Genomic DNA, 14471 nt, shown 5'->3' on the forward strand with positions numbered 1-14471 from the left:
CCAGGATCAGGTACATAAATTATCAAATCTGCGATGTGTGAGTTATCATGTTATTTGCATAAGAGTTATCGTGGTATGGTTCAACAACTCCTCCCACCCATACCCCCACCGACAAAGTTATCAGGACTGGGTACATAATTTATCATGTCTACGATGTGTGATTTATCATGTTATTTGCATAGAAGTTACCGTGGTATGTTTCAACGACTCCCCCCACCCCACCCCTACCCCCGCCGACAAAGTTACCAGGACTGGGTGCATAATTTATCATGTCTACGATGTATGAGTTATCATGTTATTTGCATAGAAGTTACCAGGACAGTGATGCGTAAACTATCATCATATTTACACAGAAGTTATCGAGGGTATATTTCATCAAAACCCCTCCCTCCGGCGGAGGGAAAAGTTATCATGTTTGCGGTGCGTAAATTATCATGATATTCACACGGAAATTACCAGGGTATATTTCATCAACTTTTTCTGGTTTAAAAATTACCATCGTGTTTGCATGTAAGTTATCAGGTCCGCGGTGCATAAATTACCAGGCTATTCACATCGAAAATTACCGGTTGGTATATTTCAACAGCTTCTTTCACCTTGGGCTAAAATTATCACGGTGTGTGTACGTAAATTATCAGGTTTGCGGCCCAAAAATTACCGTCTTTCATAGACGACCTACCACCTTCCCTTCGTCAACATCTCCTACCTCTCGGACTGAATATTCTTTAGAAGAATCATTGATCACATCACCAAAATCATCTGCGCTGTCATCCGAGTGTTGACGGAGATACCTACTTCCATCATAAAGTGGAACAACAACGATAAAATAGAGAAAACTCATGGAACTAAAAAGAGAAAATGTATATTTTATAAGAAATACAGTACTAAATATCATGATCAAATAGTTTAGCTTTATCCAACTTACCACGTACCTAGATAGTGTGGAGTGGTTAGTGTATTGAGGTCTTCCTTAGCTTCATGTCACAGGAGTTCGAGTCCCCGCATGCAATTTTTGTTTGCCCAACCTGCTCTATTTTTAGATGGTTATTAATACCTGCGGAAAAAAGGAAAGTGCGGGTAATTAATTCATCAGCGCGAAAAAAGGAAAGTGCGGGCGGGAAGGTAATAATCAACGTGATTTCGGGGAGGAGCGAAGGGATTGTTTCCGCGGCACATGTAGGACTACAGTTAGTTTCCGCTAAAAAATCACGATCGTGTGATCCAGATCCAACGACGTGCAGATCGTTTGGATCTGTTAGCGAATTTCCAGTCGGCAGGAGAATAGCTTTCTCGTTTTATAAAAGGTAGAGAGAAATTTACAGAAAGTTTCGTAAGCCCAACGAGTAGGGCTACCAGCTAGGATCCACACACACACCCTCAAATACATGCTACTCTCTCATAAAGATTTGAAAACACCTAGCTCTGGCCGATCTTCAAGTTTGTATCTCAGAGAGAATGAGGTCAACAAATTGGGGGGATAGTTCGTTGCTGGGCCACATTCCTGGACACTCGCGCATTTCTTTGCTTCCACAAACTCCAAACAATGAGAATGACTAGCGAATCAAAGCTCTTTCTGCTTGTCTTCGGCACTTCCTTGCTAGATCTTAGCCACCATTCCTCCAGGTTACCCTCTATGGAAAGGAGGCGATATGAACAACTAGTGAAGTGAAACATGTGTGGCATGCCTGTCTAGTGTAAACACACTGCATAAAGATGTGGTCAAGAGTGTCCTCTTCCTGGCAGCAAGTGAAGCACGGGGCAGTGGTGTCTTGTAATCCATGTCGGAATTGTCTATCAGAGGTCCAGACACGATACTGGAGAGCAAGCCATATGAATATTTTGCATTTGATTGGCGCCCAACTCTTCCATATGCAATGAGCGGTGGGCAGGCGAACCATGCTTTTAACATCTTGTAGGTAGATTGCTCCGAGTACTGATCGAAGGCACTCCATCTCCAGGTTAAAATGTCGGGGGTGCTAATATTAAGAGAGATGATGCCAACAACGGACCATAGGTTTGAGAACTGTTGTGGTGTCAGACCTGCACCTACGCCTGTGATCCGGTTTTGGTTGTTGAGGGCCTCATGCTTGATGTAGTAGCAGTAATGTAAAAGTTGGGCCATCTAGGCCATTTTGCTCATAGTGTGTAGGGCCTAATTGTGCATTCGTTGGACTGCAAAATAGTCATGTGCTCATATTCAAAACGGAAAGTTCCATGTTAGCGGAAATGGAAAATTCCTTTTCCGCGCCTGTTCCACCGGAAAACATCATTTTGTTTCCATTTTCGTTTCCACATAAAAAATTTGTTTTGCAAATTTTCATTTCCACTTCCATTTTTCCTCTCCGTTTTCATTTTTCGCCGGAAAAGCAAAAAGTTTCTGCTTCAGTTTCATCCCTAGCACAAGGTGACGGGGCCTTGTAATCAATCTGTGTTGCCATGACAGGATAAACTCCTTAACTACGTCTAGCATTGGCTGGCACTGTGCCTTGGTGAGCTGAGAAATGCCAAGCTGCAATTCCAAATATTTGCATGGAAAATGTCCAATGCGGCATCCATGGATCTCGTCAATCCGGCCCGTGTCTGTAGTGTCCGACCTGATTGGGATGGTCGATGGTTTAGCATAGTTGACTCTCAGACCTGATGCTTCACCAAAGATCTCCAAAGCACTACTAACAAAGTTCAAATCATGGCTAGACGGACGCACAAAGAGGATTGCATCGTCTGCAAAGATATAAACTTGTTGTAGCGGAGTGACGTCTGGAAGTGGGGAGATGACCCCCAAAGTTGCTGCTCTAAGAATGATGGATGTCAAGGATTCCATAGCAATGACGAAGAGAGGGGGAGATAGAGGGTCCCCTTGTCTCAGTCCACGTGGATGCACAATTTCTATGCCAGGGATGACATTCAAATCACTCTTGAAATAGCCGACGAGAGAAGGATGGAGATCCATCGCAACCATCTGGTACTGCTGCAACACCTCATAGAGAAAAGCGCATGAAAGGCAGTCGAAGCCTCGAAGGCCATGATATATATCAAACTTGAGCATCACTCCCTTGCACTTCCTTGTATGCAAACGCTTATCCAGACCAAAAGAAAGTTGTCTTGCAGACATCACTTGGTAATGAATGATGATTGATTTGCGAAGGCGTCTTGCCTATACGTCGCAAGTTTTTTGCCACCAATTTTGGGAGCTATGTACCAAACTTATACGTCTATCGTCACCAACGACATTCACATCCGGCTTCTTGGGGATAAGCGTGATGAACCCTTCATTAAGCGATATGAATCCTCTACCATCACCAATGTAAAATTTTAGGAGGGCTGCCATGATATCATTTATTATTATCCCCAAGTCTTGTGATAGAATATCCCCATAAATTCATCTGACCATGGGGCACGATCTGCTGGCATCTCCTTTATCACTTCCTAGACCTCCTGAAAGTGCGTTATATCGACTAGAGGGGGGTGAATAGGCGATTTTTATGAAATTCTTCACTAAGGAATTTGCCGGTGAGGAAATTCCTTAGCGAAAAACTACTAGCAGCGGAATAAGTACTCAAAAGTAAACATAACAGAATACAAGCATAGTCATCATGATGAAATGAAGACAGGCACAGAGTACAGGAAGCGTAAGCACAGGATAACACAGGATGAAGACAAACAGACTGAAGAAATTGAACTGAGGGAATTGAGAAAGTCTTCAGTCAAAGTCTTCAAACACAGATATGAACAAGCACACAACTCAATTATGAGGAAATGAAAGAGTTGAGGAAATGGAACCAGTAAGCTTGGTGAAGACAATGATTTGGTAGACCAGTTCCAACTGCTGTCTCAGTTGTACGTCTGGTTGGAGCGGCTAGGTATTTAAACTCGAGGACACACAGTCCCGGACACCCAGTCTTGAACACGCAGCTCAGGACACCAAGTCCTCACCGTATTCTCCTTGAACTAAGGTCACACAGACCTCGTCCAATCACTCGTGGTAAGTCTTCAGGCGACTTCCAAACCTTCACAACCTTGGTCACTCGGCGATCCACAATTCCTCTTGGATGCTCTAGACCATGATGCCTAACCGTCTGGAAGAAGCACAGTCTTCAAAGGTAACAAGCGTCGGATCCACGCAGGATCAATCTCTTCAGTGATGCTCAATCACTTGGGGTTTGTAGGTGTTTGGGTTTTGGGTTTTTTCCTCACTTGATGATTTTCGCTCAAAGTCCTCAGAGGATGGGTTGCTCTCAAATGACAAGTGTCAGTTTCTCTCGGAGTAGCCAACCAGCTAGTGGTTGTAGGGGGCGGCTATTTATAGCCTAGGGAGCAGCCCGACATGATAAGACATAAATGCCCTTCAATGATATGACCGTTAGGTGGATAGATATTTTGGGACAGCTGGCGCATAGCACAACAACGGTCGAAATTTTGAGTAGCAAAATCCTCAGGGCTATCATGTTCCTCACTGTGTAGGCAATCTGCACTGGCGAATTCCTAACTCCTCAGTCAGAACAAATTCCTCAGAGACCAGAAGAGCTTCGTCTCTGTCATTGAAGAAATTGATTGAGCTGTATGAGATTTCCAATGGCTTCACTCAAAGGGATTGGTAGGTGTAGGATTTTGAGTTGAGCATCACGTGGAAATTTTCCTTAGTATTTCCTCGACCCCTTTTAACAGTACGGTGTTTCCTATGACCCAAGAAAGAGAAAATGAAACTACAAAAACAAAAGTCTTCACGCTTCATGTTCCTCGAATGAATACTAAGTCTTCAAGGTCACACCATTTTCTTCACTTTCAAAGTCTTCAGGAAGTCTTCAGAAATCTAAAGTCTTCAGTCGAAGAACTTCATTTTTAGGGGTCGACTTTCTCTGTAAATATCAAACTCCTCATAGACTTATAGACCTATGTACACTCACAAACGCATTAGTCCCTTAACCTATAGGTCTTCAATACACCAAAATCACTAAGGGGCGCTAGATGCACTTACAATCTCCCCCTTTTGGTGATTGATGACAATATAGGTTAAGTTTTCAACGGGGATAAACATATGAAGTGTAAATACTGATATTGAGGAATTTGATTGCAAGATATAGAAGAACTCCCCCTGAAGATGTGCATAGTGAGGAATTTGGTTTTGAAGCAATGCACACTTGAAGAGTTGAATCATGGAGATATCCCCCTATATCTTGTAATTCATACACGCATTTGACATATAACAGTGAAAAATTTGAAATGCATGATGAAATATGGTGACTGATGTAATTCAGCATGCGTGCAATAATATTTAACGAGGAATAAGCATGCAGAAAAACGCATCAAGAGTATCAGAGCACCATCGGGTTTAAGTTTACAACTCGATCCAATAAAAGTCTCAGAAGAACGAGAGTTGTAACTTAAAAAAAAACACTCATATAGTAAGACCCGCTTGTAGACTAACTCAAAATTCTTCCCCTTTGTTATCAAATGACCAAAAGGACAGAATATGAGGACTGACACCCCTGAAGAATATCAAGTTGATGAAGAAGCGCCAGCGTTGTTGGGGTCATTTGTTGTAGTAGGGCCTGCCGTAGTGTCGTCCAAATCTTCATTTTCATTAGTGTCGCACGATGAATAATATGAACTGGCCACTAGAGAAGGAACCTTAACCTTCTTGAATTTCTTCGGTGGAGGTGCAGACCAGTCAAAATCTTCATTGAGACCCATTTTCTTCAGATCGTCTTTACCATACAGATGTGACAGGATTGCCCAGGTGCGGCCGAAGACTTGATGGAGGTAGTAATGGTTTTTCTTCACTGCATTGTGTGTAGCAGTCATGTTGTGAAGAAGTGAACCAAACTGACGCTTAACCCATTTGTGATTTCGACCCACCTTCTGGTGAAGACTAAGCAAAAGTTCACGGTCAGTCATCACACGTGGAGCAGTGGCTTGAGGAGTGGACTTGGGTGCATTGGCAGAGTCATGTGTGGCAGAGTCATCATTGGTGGAATAAGAGGCAGCCTTGCGAAATTGACCATCCAATGGACGAATGCCTTCATCAATAACAGTCGGTGCCTTGCCCTTTCCATCAACTGAGGAATAAGTCTGCTTGAGGATTTCAATTGGGGACAAGTAGCTGAGGTGATTCTGAAAATCAGCTTTGTAGTTGAGTGAAGACCTTGTCCTGAGGAATCTCATAATCCAAGGTGCATAAGGCTTCAGCTCAAATGGAGATAGTGCAACATTTGCCAGAGTGCTCATGAAGAAGTCGTGATAATTGACAGGAATGCCATGAACGATATTGAATACCAGATTCTTCATGATGCCAACAATTTCCTCATCAGATGAGTCGTGGCCTTTGATAGGACTGATTGTCCTCATAAGAATACGATAGACAGTTCTGGGCATGTAAAGCAATTCCTTCACGAGGAATTTGGTTCTTGGTGCTTGACCTGGCTTCAAAGGTTTCATCAGCACCTGCTTGTAATGATTTGTAAGCTCAGGTTCACTGTAGATACAACGAGCTTCTTCAAGGGGAGGACTGAGTGGTAAGGCACGAAGCAATTCAGAGGCTGGTGCAGTGTAGTGAGTATTTTCAGACATGCAGTCCAGCACCCATGAATTCACATCATCAGAATCTCCTGTGATGTGCAACGTTGCATAAAATTGAAGAATCAGTTCTTCATTACAATCACAGATGTCAGAACAAAAGTTTAAGAGTCCAGCGTCGTGAAGAACACTAAGGACTGGTGCGAAGCATGGCATAGATTCCATGTCCACGTGAGGAATATGCTCATGATAGAAGATTTTCTCCTTGTTGAACAGCACTGAGGAATAGAAATTGGCTTGGCTAGCAGTCCAGAAACGCCTCTTCCTAACTGCGAGTAGAGTTATATGGGTTGTAATCTTCGAAGAATACGTGCTCGCCAAAGAAATCATCAGCCTTGAACTTTTGCTTGCGTGAGAATGGATCCTTTGGCTTCGACAGAGGAGTGTCAGTGAGTTGCATCACAACCTCAGGAATCTCAATCGCAGGTTCTTCAGACTGAGGAATTTCTGGTTCCTCTTTAGTGGCAGTCTGCATCTTCGGATGTTCAGCAGCAGTTTCTTCAGCACTAGTGGCTGAAATTTCCTCATGCACCAGATGAAGTGGGGTGAGTTTCTTCAGAGCCCATTTAAATAGTTGGTGCAGGTAACTGAGGTATTTGCTGCAGCGGTGTGAACATTGGGGAGTTTGGATGCTGACTTCCCAGAATTCATCACTGATTACGGGTGTGGAGCAGCCAACGTCCACATCTTCATCTTCTATTTCTTCAACGCCAGCCTCTTCAGCTGTGAACTGAGGCATGGGCGAGGAGATGACAGGTGTTGAAGGGATCGCATCCACTTTAATTTCTTCATCCAACTGCTTAGACTTCGCAGCAGAAGGAGTTTCTTCATCAGATCCGCTGGGGATCACATATTCTTCATCAAAAGGAAGAAGGTCCTTTGATGGCTTGGTTGAGATGGAAACAACATCAATGGGATTAGCAAATGAACTTGTTAAGGGCTTCATCTTCTTCGGAGCTGAGGAATCTGAAGCAGCTGATGCTTTCCTTTTCTTCACTACAGCACGCTCTGCAGCCTTGGTCTTCTTCACATCTGATGCAGATGGAAGGATTGGAGTTGAAGTTGGCGCAGGAGCAGCTGAGGAATTTGGTTGATTTTCTTCACGCACAACTGATGCAGTTGCCCTGATTTCTTCAGTTTCTTCAGGCGCACCACTAGTGGATGCCCTGGCAATTTCTTCAGCGGCTGGAATGCAGTCATCAGCCCTGGAACTCATATTTTCTTCAGCAGCCTGATTTTCATCAGCGGTGCTGGCATGTTCTTCAATCGGCTCAGCGGATGCTTCAGCCTGAGGAACTTCCTGTTGCGTTGGGGCAGCAACACTGGAAGTGAAGTTATCCGCAAGTTTCACAAAACGAACCTTGGCTCCAAGCCAATCAGCGCGATATGTGTCAAAGTCATCACTGAGTTTCTTGATCTCGGTTTGAATAGTGACAAGTTCTTCAGTTGTCATAGAGACAATGTTTTTCTTTAGATAGCGCTCTTTCTTGTACTGTGCTTTCTTGGTCTGCCTGGCCTTCTCAAATTTCCACTTTTCTTTTTGAATGAAGTGGGTCAGCATGTGACTTTGGCCATGAGTCAGCTTGAAATCAGGTATGGGAGTGTTGGGGTCCTTGTGCCAAACATCAATGTATTCAAGGATCAACTTGGGATCCAAAAGCAGTGGCACATCTGTTCCCTTGGCTCTAGCGGCCCTGACTTGCCTATCTCTGATGATTTCTGCAAGTTCATCATCATCAGCTTCGTCTTCTTCAGACGGCACTTGGAAAGCGCCTTGCTTCTTTTGAGGACTTGGTCGAGGACCGCGTCCAGCAGTTGACTTTGTCTTCAGTAGTGAGGGGCAAGCTGAGGAACTTGGTGCAGCTGAGGAACTTGCTGAGACACCTGAGGCAATTGAGATGCCTGCAGTCCTTTGGCACGAGGCAAGATCCACAGGTGTTGAGGACTTTGTCGGAACAGCCAAGGACTTTGGAGGAGCTGAGGATTTAGAAGGAGTAGGAGCAGCATGAGGAATTGGCCGTGAGGGCTTTGAGGATTCTGGCCGTGAGTGCATTGCTGAGGAACTTGGCCTTGAGGGCATTGTTGGTGAAGCACTTGGCTTGCGCGCAGACTTCTTTGACATAGCCTTCTTTGGCTTGACAGCAGAGGCAGCAGCAGCAGCAGAGTCTTCATTGAATTTCCTCACTGCTTCTCTGGCTTGCTTAGCCAACTTGGCTTGACGCTTGGCCCATTCGTCAGGATAGTCCTCACCGCGCTTGAGGCTGGTGGGGTCTGCTATTTGGCCAGGTGCCAATGGAGCTCTTGGGCATGGAGGATTGAGTGCGGATTTCTTCATGTACTTTGGAGTTACATACCTGTACTCCCTCCATTCTCTTGCCCATCTCCTTTCTATCCTCTGTATGCGCATCTTGCGCTGATTTTTGTCCTCCTTTCCAAACTTGGCCTCATCAGGAGTGCAGTAATTTTTGTATATGTCCTCAGGGATTTCAAAGGCAGTCATAACCTCAGGCTTCTTTTCTCCTTTCGGTGGCCTTTTACCATCAGCCATTTTCTTCAGTTGAGGAATTTGAACAATCGAATTATCTAAAGAAGTATGCAATTTTTCTTCGAGGAACGCTGCAAATGAGTTAAGTTGATGAGAATCTAGTGATTCAGCAGCTGACATGAGTACCTGTGAACAGAGTATAGTTGCGAGGAATTTGGAGAAGGTCATATGTGTTCTCAGAAGGTTTTTCAAAAAGAACAAGTTTGAGAAATTTGACCAGATGAGTCTTGAAGAATTTCACTAAGCGTTCTTTGTGTTAGGTTCCAGAGTTGTATAGATCGAAGATCCACACAATTGAGGAATCTTGAAGAAAATGATGCTTAGAGAAATGAATCAAGAACAGATGACTTGTGAGGTGTTTTAGTATGTGAAGATATGAAGAAAAACACCTTTAAAGATTTTGTAGATAATCATTCGAATCAACGAGGGCAGTAAAAGTAACTTTTAATTACCCTGGATGAAGAACACGACGAACAGTGAAGAGGAGAGGTGAAGTTCGTCTGTGTAGATCTTCCACGCCCTAACTCGGCAGAGGAAGACGGCTACGGCGGCGGCAGAGTGAAGATTTCCGCGGTCGGTGCGAGTACGCCAGCGACGAGGTCGAGGCAGTGAAGCTCTTCCTCACCGGCGGCGATGAAGTAGCTGCGGCGCTAGGGTTTGAGAAGCTCGAGCTGGAGAGGGAGGTCGAGCGGAGTAAAAGAAGTGAGGAAGGGAAGTGAGGAAGGGAAGGAGGGGTATTTATAGCCACGGTGAAAAACTGCTCGCCCGAAGAAACTGGACGAACGTGCCCCTGACCCTTCTCATTCGCATGACATGTGTCACCCACGTAGTGAGAAGTGGAGATCGTGTTAGATCGTGGGTGAGTGGATAAGTATATCGTGGGATGCGGAACGGTTTGAGCGGCAAAGCCGAAAATTTAGATATGATAGGTTTTAAAGTTCCGTTCGCAATTTCTTCAGCTGACAAGGACACGGTGAAGATTTTGAACGAGTTTCAAATAGAACGCACATGAAGAATTTTTGAATAGATTGGGTTGAGTATAGCATAGAGGGAAAGGGTCCGATCATATTCACTTAGCAGAAGAACCAACTTGAAGAATTAGCAATAAGTGAAGCAGCATAGTATCCTATTAAATTGCACTGTGGCCTTTAGGTTCACTTTTCTTCTCGCCAAAACCTGAATTTTGCTACTGTTTATTTGCAAAAGAAGTTCTGAAATTTCAATTTAACATTACTCATACCCATCCTAAATATAAAAACATTACTCTCTATCCCTCATACATTAGCTGACAACCACTTGAACAAGTACCTGTAAAACAGAATATTTTCAGTTCTCAGAAGTACAACAAACATGTAGAGGCAATTGAAATATATCAACTCGAATTTGCAGCACCCTTGAATATTGACAGGCTGCGTGAGGGTCAGTATCTATCAACGTAAGGCCAGGTTCCCAACCACCCAGGTAAGAAATCTAGCATACCGTACAAATTCATTCAACATTCACCTTAAGCACAATGCAAAAATGTGAAAATCTAAGCTTAGCAAGGTTAGTGTACTATAGGTGTATGCAGTGCCTTCATAGATGAGACAAAGAGCTACAAATGCACCATGCATTGAAAAAAGAAAACCTGACCGCAAGCAGGTACCGCTAGTATTCAGTTCTGAACCTTGAGAAAGTTTTGAACCCTTCCTTATAGAGAACGTCAACAAAATGCAGATCAAAAGTGAAAATCCATATTTTTATTAGACCGATTCAAGTTTAGCAAGATCAGGCCACTGCAGTGTTTAATTTTCGATCTAATCAATGATATGATCGACCTCCATGGCAGTGGCTTTCTAACTCAAAAGCTAACAAAACAGTATACTCTTTATTAACAATTCAGTGACATTGCACATTCAGATCACATTTAATTGCATTGGGCTTTGATGATTCATGCTTCTTCTTGGGGTGTTATTCGTCGATGCTTGCAGTGTGCAGCTTGTTTTTCACATTTTATTGTGTTTTACCCTTTTTGATTTCCTTCTTTCTACAACAGAACAGAGTAGATTCACAATGATGGGATGACCATCCTAATACAGCAGAAGCTTTCCAGCCCCATTCTAAGTTAAATGGCCGAATATATTATTTTTAGCAAAGCGTAAAACAACAGAAATCATGTACCTCTGAAGATGTGGGCATGTCAGCAACCTCATTATCCCGATTGATAGGTATAAAAAATCAGCTATATTTTCGCACGAAAAAAAGGAATCAGATGGACTTGAAGTGTTCTCCTGAAACAAAAATAACAAGTGTTCAGTAATAACCAGTACTGACTAATTATGTACAAGAGAAGGAGAATCGTACTGATAAGTATCTAGAAGGTAAAGGTAACCCTGGGGAATAAATGCAGCTTGTCTCTATCTTGTGTTTTCATTTGCTTTCTTCAATCAGCTGTCTGGCTTCTCTCATCATTTCTTTTCTAGCTTCTCTTAGTCACTTGAGTGAAGGTAAAGATTTACCTTGGCGGCTGCAATCTGATGATAGAACTTTTTTATTTCTGAATCAAATAACCTCAGATGAAAACTATAACACAACCTTAAGTAAAAAAGAAGTTCATTAGATTCAGGTAGAATAAATTAGGCTTGAGATCACCTCATGCCACACCCGGCTACGACATAAACAGAAACAACACTGAAAATCAGTAATTTCTCAGCTCCTCCTCATGGATTATAGTAGCTAGTGGACAACGTACAAAGTGGATTAAAGAACACAAAACTGTTTCCCAACAAATATGTGTTGAAGTATTGTAGAAATTAGACTCCAAGGGCTCAAACACAAAACTGGATTCTGCCCCAGAGTTTTATTCTATCAGGTTAGCACTTGAGGCAGACACTTTCCATTTCGTGAAAATCAAATGGACATTATGAATTCGAAAACAATGATTCGCTTGAACCCAAAAGAAAACAAACTAACGACATAATAAAGTAGTAACCTACTCCAAAAGGAAACAAGACCATTAGTAAAAGCAATAAATGCCTACTCTTCTTGCCATTTGCAATAACAGGCTGCAGGTTACTTTTCAGAATACTATCACGCAAATCAGATTCTGATTAACCTCCTTTAAATTTCTTTGAGCTAAGTTGGCTAATTGTTTTCCCTAAGACGAGCTCGTGCAACGAAGTCCAACTAAATCGGATCATTTCACAACTGCAGGTAGATCAATCATACAATCACCGTAACTTATCCTATTCTGAGTTTCTGACACACCGTATCAAAGAATTGGGTCAAAGAGTTATACATACAAGAAAGGAACAAGTAAGATTCCTCCTAAAGTCACGAGAACAAAAATAACCATAACCTTTTGAGGCACCTGGGGGTCCTCTCATCCTCTGCCTGGTTAATATGGGCGAGATCTGGATGTTGGGGCGACTAGTGGCACTCAGGTAGGGAAATTGCAATCGAGATGCTCAATGCTGCCCAGGACACCGGACATGGTGCAGGCCAAACACCATGCTATGAGACTACGAAGCCTCCCGCAAGGCCTGGCCGTCGACCGACGAAGCCTCCACCAGTCGCGAAGCCCCCCGCGTCTCTGCTGGCCTCAACGCTGCCGCCGACCAATGGGCGCACCCCCCGCAACACACAACGAGATCACATCTTAAAAAGAATTAGAAAATCATGCATACAAGAATTAGATAGTAAAAATCCCTCATATCCCACCCCGTAACTAAGAAATTCATGGCAAAAAGTAAATTGGTCTAAGGTAAGCACGCATCAAATTTCAAATCCCAATCTTCTTTATCCCGAGGGAAAGCTGCAACAATGTACTCACAGTCACAGATCCATTGTCTCCTACAAATCCTCGGTGGCATGGAACCACCGAACCCTTGTCTCCGTCAGCCGTGATGAGAGGCCATGCACAACGCGGTTAAGAGAACAATCCCCGGCCAACTTGCCAAGCCATCCACAACCCCAATGACGCCGAGGTCACCCGCCACGATATCCGCCGCAGCGCCGCCCGACCCCAAAGCCTGCCGCCGCTCACCGCGGCGCCGAGCACCATGGCCCCGCCTGCCCATTGACCACCACACCCTCAAGTAGCTGCCGCTCATCGCACAGTATTTGCCGTTGAAGTTCAATCTCTCGCATCGCGGTGATTATAGGAGAACAGGAAAGTGGGCTGAGTAGTAGTAATCCCCACGACTAGCTAAAAATATTGCGTGCCCTTTTTCTTTTCAGAGGTCGTGCACGTTTTCTAAAAAAAGAAGTAACCGGGCATGTGAAGTGGTAACCTAAAATTACCTCAGGGAGTGAGAAAAATTACAGAGGGGAGTCAAATCTGAGAAATATTGTTCTGGCTGGCCCGGTCGGATGGCTGGGGTGAAGAATTACTTATTCTTCACCCTGGGTTATTAATAGAATTTCTATATATATATATATAGCCAATGAAGAAAAACAACGGAAACAGTGAAGACAATGCAAAGTTGAAGAATATGATCAATTGAGGAATTTCAACTTTTGGTGGTGGCGTGACCCACCGTATAAGAATGATGATTTCAGACACCGCGTACAATTATCGTAGGGTTCTGAGAATCAAATTCTTCGTTAATTTTTCACACTAAGAGTGTTATTCTTCATTGATTGAAGAAAAACGTTTCTTCATGTGTTGCACATCTAAGTCATTAATTTTGCATAAGTGTTAGGATGAGTGTCCTTTTCAAAGAACATTTGAAGATTCTAGGATATTTAGCTCACACCGCAACTTGCTAAATCTTTTCTCATCCAAGGGCTTTGTGAAGATATCGACTAGCTGTTCTTCAGTCTTCACATGCTCAATAGAAATGTCGCCCTTCAACACATGATCATGAAGAAAATGATGACGAATCTGAATGTGCTTTGTCTTCGAGTGCTGAACTGGCTTGTGAGCAATCTTGATGTCACTCTCATTGTCACAGAAGAGAGGCACATTCTTCATGTTGACGCCGTAGTCCTTGAGAGTTTGCTTCATCCATAGCAATTGAGCATAGCAAGAACCAGCAGCAATGTACTCAGCTTCAACAGTAGATAGTGATACGCAGTTCTGTTTCTTCGAGGACCAACAGATCAAGGATCGTCCGAGGAAATGGCATGTACCAGATGTTGACTTGCGGTCCACACGATCACCAGCATAGTCAGAGTCAGAATATCCAATGAGATCAAAAGCCGAGCCCTTGGGGTACCATAATCCAAGTGTTGGTGTGTGAGCTAGATATCGAAGAATGTGCTTCACAGCCTTATGGTGTGATTCCTTTGGTGTAGCTTGAAATCGGGCACACATGCAAACACTAAGCATTATATCTGGCCTAGATGCACATAAGTACAATAAAGAACCAAT

General features: G+C 43.5%; 1 long non-coding RNA gene across 2 annotated transcripts; it reads right to left on the minus strand.

Moving 5' to 3' along the window:
* Window positions 1–10283: 10283 nt before the first annotated feature.
* LOC119359707 lies at window positions 10284–13259 on the minus strand. Of its 2 annotated transcripts, XR_005172633.1 has the most exons (4): window positions 12456–13259; window positions 11490–11631; window positions 11279–11388; window positions 10284–10426 (listed from the first exon to the last, which is right to left on the minus strand). It is a non-coding gene; the product is annotated as an uncharacterized LOC119359707 (long non-coding RNA). The 2 variants fall into 2 exon arrangements; XR_005172632.1 differs by having other exon boundaries at window positions 11279–11631.
* Between the last annotated feature and the right edge of the window lie 1212 nt (window positions 13260–14471).

Source organism: Triticum dicoccoides, chromosome 2A, assembly GCF_002162155.2.
Source record: "Triticum dicoccoides isolate Atlit2015 ecotype Zavitan chromosome 2A, WEW_v2.0, whole genome shotgun sequence".
Taxonomy (NCBI): Eukaryota; Viridiplantae; Streptophyta; class Magnoliopsida; order Poales; family Poaceae; genus Triticum; species Triticum dicoccoides.